Consider the following 10851-nt stretch of genomic DNA (forward strand, 5'->3'; position numbering starts at 1 on the left):
CAGTGTAACTCATTTGTTACTGAGTTGTTCTGATTTTCTCTCCTCTTTGGTATTTTAAATGTCACCTCCAGCAGGTTTCTTGAGCTACTGATGTGTTTCAGGCCACTGTTGGCAAACACTGTTTCCTGCAGCTGAGACCCATTATCTCCTCTGGGACTCAGCAGGACACCTCTGGCAGGAGAGCACACACACACACACACACACACACACACACACACACACACACCAGCAGGAAGAGAAAAGGAAATGGGAGGAGAACAGGAGCCAAGGCAGTGACCCCTCAGTGAGGGCCTGAAACACAGCCACGGCCAAGCCTGATGCACACTGTCTTGTCCTCTACGTGCATACCTAAGATGAAGATTAAATGACAGATCAAGTACAGTAAGACATAAACAAAACAATAAAAATACAGCAATGACAATGCACCACAATGAAAATTCCATAGATGTGGCCTTTTCTTTCTCTCAAAATATCTTTTTGCACTCTCATCATTCTCGGCCATCTCAGCACACAATTTTTCCTATCCTTAGTAAATTAAGAACTTTCCATTTAAGGGAAATGGCTTCTGTTTGGCATATTTGAAGTATCACTAACCTTGTGTGCTGTGGCCATTATCGAGTAATGAAGGATGACTTGAGCACAAGCACTGTGACACCATGATAAATGCCTGATAACTGACGTAACTGCCAAGTGGCTAGCAGGTGAGTAGTGTACACAGGGTGGATACTCTGGACACAGTGATGAGTCACATACCATGTGGCACAGGACAGGACAGTGAAGGATCCCCACCATGCTACTCAGAATAAAACTTGTGAATTGCTTATTTCTGAAGTTTTGCACTTAATACCCTTAGAACACAGTTGCAGAAGGGAACTGAAACCTCAGAAAGCAAATTCACAAATAATGCAGAACTACATATTCAAACAAAGCTTCTCCTCCCAGAACTACTAACAGCGTATTTTTTCAAGCAATGTTTTAGCAGGGGTTTCTCAATGGGGTCTAGCAACTGTCTTCACCTCATACCTACTCTCCAGTTTGTTTTTGAGACCCTGCACCCCCAGCCCCAAACCAGCCTTGGCCCTGGAGAAGTCTTAAGAGGGTCAACTTTGTAGGGTCCGAATGGCTTGTCTACCTGACATGAAAAAGCCAACACGCCAACCACTGCAGAGACCACTGTTGTGACTGAGGACCCCTCAGAAAAGAGGGACCCACGCCAGCCCTGGACAAGAGATTCGTGCGGCCTCATGCTGACTGGAAGTAAATCTATTCCAGAAAGGATATTAGGGGATTTGTTCCTAGAGATAGCACAGCCAGCCCGGGTCTGAAAACAGATGTTCTTTGTTACTCTGCAGAAACATATGGCTCTTATCCTTTCTGTATTCTTCCCAGGGCTGCATTGCTATGGCATCTTACTTCTTCTAATGGGCCGTGTCTAACATCTGTGCACCTACAAATGGACATACTCATTGGGGGCTTATGGACCTTGAAAACCATCAGGACCACTGAGGAGCCTCTGCCCCACACAGGCAGGGGAGAAGCAGGGCGTGGCTAAAGACAAAGAGGTCAAGACACTGAGCGCAGGATATCGTAGGGCAGCAGAGATTTAGGGAAAATATCCCACCTACCTATTCTGGAATATACTTCATCTCGGGCTCTCCTGCCTTCTGGAGAGCTCATAGAGGATTTTAAATGGATATTTATAGGGTTTTCTTTTTCATATTATAAATGTAACATATGTTTATTGTAGATAATTTTTAAATTACAGAAAAGGAAACAAATCAGTCATAATCCTATTACTTTGGAAAAAAACACTACATATTATTATTCTGATTATTTTCTTCTGGTCCCTTTTTTTTTGTCTTACATACTTATGTGTATACTTAGGATATATATTTTTGTCACTAAACTGGGTACACAAGTTTGTAACTGGTTTTTTAAATTATACTGATATATTAATCTGCAACAATTTCACTTATAACATCCCCTCCTTCCTGTCTATCACTCCAGCCCCCTTTGAATGCCTGTGAACACCTGCCCCACCTCTGCAGGCTGTTGGAGACCACTACAAAGCGGCTCCGAGTAGGCCCCTTGCCTGGTGATGGGAGTTGATTCATAGTAAGTGAACCTCTATGAATCACTGGTCCTAACTGAGACCTATAGTGGCCTGTGACGCCAGAGATGCCTCAAAGGGCAAGATAAGGCCACAGCTGAAGACATCTTGGCTCCAGCACTAATTAAGTAAATAGAGCCTGCAGCTGCAGGTAAATAGAGACTGCAGTATCCCACTCCTGCAGCCTCAATCCTACCATAAATGTTATCGTGGAGATAAGACTGTTCTGCTAAATTGGCTTAATTTACTACTTGCAGAGGTCTTTGAAGTGACTCCAAGGTCCTGCTCATTTCCTTGCTTTCCTCGGTTTCCCGTCTTTTGTCTTTAGTCCTACTAAAAGTAGGCTGAGCCAAAGAACTCCTTGTCATAACTCTTGGAATCTCGAGCTCACCTAAAGGGTTTTGATACTCCTGGAGCTCTAAAACTCATACAGTTTGTCTCTTTTTATTTAATCTCTGCCATACACTCATTTGGAAGATCGGGGATCTAGGTCAGGACCTGGCAAAGCAAAGTCAGCTTTGCCTCTGTCTCCACCACGAAGGAGTCAGCCTGCGAACAGGGAGAAGGGAGGGACACCGAGGATTTCCAAAGCCATGTATGGAGCCACCTGGAGAACCGAACTGAAGTTCAAAGGCCTTTGTGTAATTTTGGATGCGTGCGTATTAGTCAGCTTTTCCATAGCTGGGACAAAATGCCTGACACCAATTTAAAAAGAAAGGTTTGTTTTGTCTCACGTTTCAGGGAGTCAGGCACAGCTCCAAGTACATGGCTGGCGTCCAGGCAGAAATGGTGTGGCCAAAGGGACAGTCACGGGACAGTCAGGAAGCAGAAAGGGAACAAGAAAGCCAGACAGTGAGGGAGGGGCTGGGACAAGGGCCACCCCCAGCCACCCACCTCCTCAACTACGCCCCATCCCCTGAGAGAACACAGCCATCAACGGCCAAGTCCACTGAGAAGTAGACAGCCCCGGAACCAGACCACCTTCCAAAAGTCCCCCTCTGAACACATGAGACTTCTGAGGGACATTTAGATCTATACCATAACAGTGTGTCCTCCACAAAGCAGTCAGGAGGGTTTTGGAATTTTACCTGGGCCAGAGAAGGTGCCATGAGGTAAATTCTTTCCAAGTTTCTGAGGATGCCCCGGAACCAAGACTTGAGCTGCCTTGCAAGCCAGACCTACATGGCCTCCTGCCGCCGAAGGAGCGCTCGTGTGATTGGAGCTACGGGCCGAGACTTCTCTGTCAGGAGGACCTGGCAGGAAGGTCCACCCCGGAAAGGCTGCTTGCGGAGAAGAAATGAACGGGCTCTCAAGAGCACACGTGACTCTGCTTGGAATTGTGAGGGATCAGACAGTGACGTGGCAAGCTCACTGAGGTTCCCTTCCCACAGCAAGGTCCCCCGAGAGCCCGTTTTTCTGCTGATGTTCACCTCAAGCACCGTGTTCCCCAGCTTCACTGTCTCCTGCATCTCCTCAACTGCATCCCTGGGAGCCTTGTCAGCCCCAGCTTACAACCCTCAAATTTAAGTTTGGATCAACAACTTAGTTTTATGTTATTTTTAGAGATATGAATTTCTGAGATTTTCTTTCTGACCCGATGAACCATCTCAGTCCACTGAGAAGAGCCAGTGCCACTGGCTGTGGGGTGACAGAGTTAAAGTCTTTGATCTTCCAAACCCACCCTGCCTCTGCTCAGCCGAGTCCCTCACTGCGGCCCTCTCGGTGTCCCTTATTACCTGGGCCAGATGGGTCATTTGGATGGATCTGTGCTGTTCAGACAAGACTCAGGCCTCCACCACACCACCTCCAGACCGGGAGTCCAGAGAAGCAGCTCCCCAAAAAGGAAATGAGGAAATGAAGCCAAACTTCTGTCATCTGCTTCACAATGAAGAGAATGCATGGTCTCTCATCCCCTCTTCTCCTCTCTCTCTGTGTATGAGTTCACAGCCTGAGAATTTCTGTTGTAAATTAGATCTAGTTCTGCCTTTGAAAGAGCCACTGAGACACAGTGTGGGAAGCAGGGGATGTCTCATCACTGAGACCAGCACCAAGATGAGTTAAAGTTTGATGTCACAGGGACCGTTATGAGCTTGAGGGTCCAATCTACGCAGTGCTCATGTGGCCCATGTGCCCTTGAGCCAATGGCCTATCTGATCATGCTCTAGGGAGGTCCCTGTCCTAGTCATTTTTCTTGTTACTGAGACAAAGCACTCAACCTAAGTTAAAGGAGAAAAAGTTTATTCCAGCTCACGGTTTGTAGAAGTTTCAGTTCATAATCAGCTGGCTGCAAGGCAGGGTGGCACGGTGGAGGGGTATTGCAGAGCAGAAAAGGTTCATAGCAAGCAGAAGACAGCAAAGCAGTTAAGTAGCAAGTGACAATAGTCGCCCCTTCCGTCCCTTATAGTCTATCTAGGCTGCCAGGTGAGTCGCACTAAGATCACAGGTGGAGAACCTTAAGCCTAGCATCGTGCTATGAATCAATCCCAGCATCACATACTCCAGATCCAGACACTTCTGAAAAGCTCCACTCTGACCACCCGGGGCTTGCGGGAGCATCTAGACGCAGCCTTAATAATACCAGACAGCCAAGAGACACCTGGCAGACTTCTGTAAGATTCCCAGGGTCATTACCCAGCAGCCTCCATTTTGGGGTTCCTCGTTCCACTTTGGGGCTGCTGTTCTTTCTCCCTGGGATCAGGGGGAGCCCTTACTCTTCGGATGGGAGGAAAGGACCTGCCACCTCACTGCAGGGGCATTTATTTACACATTTTAGCAACTTAATGTCACATGACACCCTGTTGTCATAGCAACCACTGTTCTGATTGCTTGGCTGGAGCAGCTTCCCAGAGTTATCTTTGTTCTTGGGATGGTCATGCCCTGCCCTTGCACAGGTGGTCAGTTTCCAGCTTCAGGGGCTCCCAACACAGAGCCCTGCACAGCCAGCAGATGTGAAGGTCAGGGAGCAGCGCCTCTTGTCCAGGTTCCAACTTCGATTCATGATCTCTGGGGAAATCAGTCCCCAAACAGTGGCACCCATGGAGATAGCACAGGTGGAGGAGCCGAGGCTGCCTGGCAGGTAGCTGGTGCTTACTTCCCCGCCCTGTGAAGGCCGAAAACTCCATGAGAGACTTTAACCCCAAACTGCCCCAGAGGGCATTCCCGAATTTCTATCTCATGGAAATGGTGATGTCTGACAATCAGGTTTTAAAATTCAGAAAATAGGCTGGGGATTTAGCTCAGAGACATATGCGCCTGCCTTGCAAGTATGCAGTTATTTTATAAAAAATAAATAATTATTAAAATAATAATAATAATAATTTAAAAATAAAAATCAGAAAATTTAGAGGTAGTTTGTTTAATTGATTTCTTGTCGAGGAATGAACTGATTCCCATCAAGTTCCTCTTACACTATTCAATACTCATCTGTTCATTCTCTGACCACCAAGCACTTGCTTATATCTTAACCAAGTGGTCGTGTTTGCATCTGGCTCCATTTCACATACAGGACTCCAGTGTCCTCAGGTCTGGATATCCACGGGGTATCCTGGGACCAGAGCTCTGCAGAAACCGAGGGAAGGCTGTAATTATTCTGGGCGTTTGAACACGGAGACCATTTGGAGTAGAAATGCAAATTCTTTCCCTGAGAATATTTCTCTAGGGTAAGTTAATGAGAGGAAAATAGAGATGAGCATGCTTGTTTACTAATTGTACAAAATTATCCTGTGGAATGAAATTATTCACAACTTTTCAATGTGTGGGTTGACGATACACTGCAAAGCAACAATGTAGCCCCCAAAACGAGTCTCCATTGCCACATTCTGATTTTACAAGTTAAGCCCCTGTCTCCAAAGCAAGGAGATTCTAACTTTTAGGAGTCAGCTCCCTTTTGCTCAGCTAGGCCCCTGGATGAAATGATGACATACTTCAGAGAGTCTTGGCCCCCCGCACAGCAATACGGCACCAAGTAAATGCAGGGCTTGTAGTGCCCTCGAGAATTGTGCTAATTCACACTGACTACCCCTGGGTCTAACTTACCACCACAGGTTTCCAAAGAATGTGAATATCATGTACCATTTTAAAAACCAAATCTTTATGTCTGTTTTCCTAAACAGGCTCAAAATACTGCTCCTGCAGTGACACATAGGCTAAGATGGAGAATCAGATTTATAAATCCCCAGAGCAACACATCTGTGCCTCCTCTAGTTCCTCTGGCATAAAACTGTAGGGCCAATTTGGCCTGATAATTTGGTAAGGTAGCTTAGGACACTTTTGTTCTATGTTTTGAGTAGTGTTCTCATTTAACCAGGGAATAAATCCTTTGCTGGCATGGTTTAGATCCAGCATGTCCCCCAGATCTCTCATGCACCAGAGGAGTGGGTTTCGGAAGATGATTAAGTCATGGGGTACTGTACTCACCGGTAGATTAATTCACAAACAGTGTGCTGTTAGGAGGGGGGCCTGGTCAGAGGTGGGTCAGTGTGTGACCCGGAAGAGCTGATGTCCCTTCTCTCTCCACTTCCGGGCCACCATGATACAAGTACTTTCCCACACTCTGCCCCTCTGCCATGCTATTTCTAAGCTAGAGCCTGTCAACTATGGACTGACTCTTCAGGAAACCATGCACCAAAATAGCCTCTCTCTTAAGTCTTGGGTGTCAGATATTTTGCCTAGCAATGAGAAAACTGACTTAAATACCTGTCTCCCCTTATTGGTCATGGTGAAGAGAAAGTTACTCAGCTACAGTTTTTCAAGTGTCAGAAATAAGCATAATATTCCACTTTTTGCCATTGTCAATAAATATGTATATTATTCCATGAGCAAATTTAACACTACTTTTAGAATTTCTAAATCCAATTATTCAATCCTACAAATGTAAATGTACTGCTGTATTATCCTGAGGCTGCATTAGGGAGAGAAAATTTAAAACTAGGGGACTAAGAACTACAAAGTCGTATTTCTTTGGTGCTTTTAATGTTGTACTGGCCAACAGATTTTCTCAAGCATTTATTTGAAGAGAGTAAGAAAACCTTAGAATGTCCTAGAATGAGCAAGAAATGCTATCCTAGATGTTTTGTTTAAATTGTCAATCAATAGTGATTTGTACAAAAGAGCTTTATTTGGGATAGGAGGAATTGTAATTAGGGAGACATGGATTTGTGAATAGGCAAGAGTGTGTTCCCAAGAAGAGAACAAAAGGCTGGAATAGAAAAAGGAAAAACCCATGGGGATTGGTGCAGTCAGCATCAAAGCCCATGCATTCACAGCTGATGGGCAGACATGGTCAGAGCCGCAGGCAGGTGTGGTTAGTTTAAGTGAAGTTCGTGGGACGATTTCTGGCTTCTGTTTTAGAAAGTTCTCACCCTGATGGGAGTGACTCTATTGTAGGTGGAATTTCTCAGCATTTCCTCATGCAGGCTTCTCTAAAGAGACAGGTGCTGTTCTCTCCCGGGAGGAAACTGAGGCATTCATAGTTTTGATAACTTGTCCAGATTTCTAAGCGTTTGTACAATCCTTGACTGCAAGTAACAAAAAAGTGGCCAAAGACAATCGAAGAGGAATCACTGAACGGAAAGGGTGGGGGTGGAAATGGGAGGCTGTGAGCCTGGCTTGTAGCACCCATAGGAGACGAAGGCCTGGGCTCAGGAACTGGCAGACCAGGGAGCCATGATGTCCTAGGACACAGCCACCTTCTCCCCACAGGACCGGGCAGCCAGCACATGTCTTTGCTTGTAGAATGACCCAGCCCTTGCTCCCAGTCTGGGCTAAGGGATCAGAGTCCACAAGGGCACATCTGAGTGGCTCTGGAATCACTGAATCACTCCTCTGGAAATATCCCAGCCAGGAAAAGACAAGCTGACCTCTTCAGCATCTAGCCTGGGAGAGAAGCTCTGAGGGTCCTTGCCCACCCAGACCTAGGAAAGTCATGGTCGCCAAGCAGTCAAGAGTGGCAGGTGCCCCCAAGCTCTGGAGAGCTAAATGCCTTTTCTTAAAGAACAAGCTGAGAGCTGCAGTGTGGACACGACCTGCTCACTTGGGTTGAGCTGTGTCTGCCCGGCCAGCATATAAAAGCCACGGGGGGGGGGGGTGCCGGGGCCAGACTGTCTGTCGTGATAACCCCAGATTCTGATACAAAGCGAGTGCTCTGGTAAACAGGAGTACGTGAGTAAGTGGATGTTGTCTCCTCTTCCTCCGGCTCTCATTCACTGACATGATAGAGTTCTGGGCCAATCCTACAAACTTAACTTTCTTTACAGATTCCAGATACTGTCAACAGGAAAAACGACAAACTCCCCAGTGTCTGTGGGCAGTGTTATGACAAATGCCGTTCAGTGCATCAGTGACTGAGCTCAGGGTCCCTCCCATGAGTCACATTTCCCTTTAGAAGTTTCAGGAATCACATTTATTGTAATAAAAAATTAAAGACAAGATATCATTAAACATTTGATGTATAGCCTCATCATTTTTACATATGACCATTGGCTTTTATCACAGTTATAATTCAGTGTGTACACCTTTAGGCGTATTTTATCATAAAATATTATACTGTCTTATTTCTCAAAAATTAGACATCATAATTACAATTTTAATGGAGGAATAATAGTCCATGGTCTGGATGTGTGATGATTTATTAACTCATTTCCTTAGTATTGGACATCTGGCCCATGTGCATCAGATTTTTAACAAGATATGCTTCTGAGACAGTCTAGAACATTGCCAACAGATGCCTTATAGGAGTGACTTTTATATTAAAGTACATCTGTTTGTAGTCTCACAGTAAATAGACTAAAGTCTGCTCCTGAATTCGGTGGTGACATGAATTTGCAGCATGAAATAAATTTCATGTATATAAGAGGGAAAAAGATGAATAAATGCAGGAACATGAAAATGGAGCTGGATACACAGTTAGAGGAGTTTACACAGTGCTCAGTCACACATGAGAATTTTCATGCTCCTGGAGTTGACTGTTGAATCTACAGTTGGATTAAATCTTAAAACATTGCTTCTCTCCTGCTGTTCTGTCTCAGTTTCTCCCTAAGATTATTTTAAATCCATATTCCCAGATCAAAGCAACAATAGTCAGAATGACAAAGAATGGAAAGGCATTTTCTCCAGGGTATCCTCTCTGCTCCAAAAACAGAATCACAGGGGTGAATTTGCGATGGTAGAGATACACAAAGACATATTGCAGAGGAATAGAAAAAGAAGAATTATTTCTGCAGGGTGTGCCTTTATTAGGAGGAAACAAAAGAGATCCAGAATGCTATTTCTTTTTTTGTTTATTTGTTTTGTTTTGTTTTTGGTACTGGGGATGGAACTCATGACCTTGGGCTTGCCAAGGCACTTATGCCACTGAGCTAAATCCCCGGCCTAGAATGCTATTTCTACCACATTCTTAGCCTTCAGAGCTGAATTTAGTTGTCCTTGCATGAGAACCAGGGCCCCGCCTGGCCGGCTCTGCTTGAAGTTAAACAGTGAGTAGACACCACCGCCCTGGGACGGCCACCGTGAACATCATGCCTGTGGATTTGGCTCAGCTACAAGCAAACGTTTTCTCTGCAGCTCTCCTCCCTCCCTTCACTGATCCTGCTGTGACTCTGCAACCACCTTAAAAGTCACTCAAACCTTTGTATATCGAGAGATGCGTCTGCTGGGAAACATTCTTCACAGACCCCTGGTGGCCCTCCAGCCACCGCCCACCCTCAAAGCCCGTCGCCCTCTGTCAGTGCCCTCCACAGTCCACCTTCGCCTTGAGACTGTCCACACTAGTCTTCGATCCTGCAACCAGTGGGCAGGAATCCTCAGCGTGAAGAGGCTGGACTTGGGGGTCATCGCTGACCCTTTCATCTGAGAAGTTCAAGGTGTTTTATACTAAAGTTTGCTACACAGGCCATGAGTTTTGCAGCATATTCATAAGCAAAGGCTGCCATCCAAAAGAAATTGGTAATTGTCAGTGGTTGAGCTTGTGGTCAGACATGCTAGCCCACCATGGCCAGCAAGGACCAGTTCCTAGAAGTGTACATTCCTGCAGTTTTGAGAACTACATGGCAGAGGTCAAAGTGGACAGAAAGCAGGTACAGTTGGTTTTGTGGGACACGGCTGGACAGGAAGATGAGGATCCCCTAAGGCCTCTCTCATTCTGATGTGTTTCTCCACTGACAGCCCTGATAGTTTAGAAAAGATCCCAGGAAAATGGACCCCAGCAGTGAAGCTTTTCTATCCCAATGTACCCATTATCCTGCTAGGGAACTAGTAGGATCTTCAGCAAAGAAGCAGGAGCCAGTAAAGCCTGAAGAGGCAGAGGAACGGTGAACAGGGTTGGCACCTCTGGACACGTGGAGTGTCTAGTGCAGACCAAAGATGGAGTGGGAGAGGTTTGTGAACAGGCCACAGAGCTGCTCCACAAGCCAGACGTGGAAAGAAAACAGCAGTGCCTTGTCTTGTGAAACTTTGCTGCGAGCACAACCCTCATGAAATTAATTTTGAAGTGCTGTGTATTAATCTCAGTGAATGATTACAGGTCTTTTCCATTTATTGATAATTTACCTAAGATTACTGATCGGAAGTCATCGTGCTACCAGTATTGAGAAGCCAGTAATGGCTATTGATGATGTCCATCCCCTCCGACCTGCCAGGGTCCTTCCAGCACTGCTCCCACAGCCCTTTCTGCCTCCACCTGACACACCAGACGCTAATTCAGAGAATTCCTTTACTTCTGCTTTCTAGAGACAGCTGGTAACTTT

The 10851-nt window shown here is 45.8% G+C and overlaps 1 pseudogene; it reads left to right on the forward strand.

Moving 5' to 3' along the window:
- Positions 1-9749: 9749 nt before the first annotated feature.
- On the forward strand, positions 9750-10622 carry LOC100716908 (transforming protein RhoA-like; annotated as a pseudogene).
- The last annotated feature ends 229 nt before the right edge of the window (positions 10623-10851 follow it).

The sequence above is a fragment of the Cavia porcellus genome, unplaced genomic scaffold (assembly GCF_034190915.1).
Source record: "Cavia porcellus strain 051 isolate PalLab524CR breed Dunkin Hartley unplaced genomic scaffold, mCavPor4.1 scaffold_13, whole genome shotgun sequence".
NCBI lineage: Eukaryota > Metazoa > Chordata > Mammalia > Rodentia > Caviidae > Cavia > Cavia porcellus.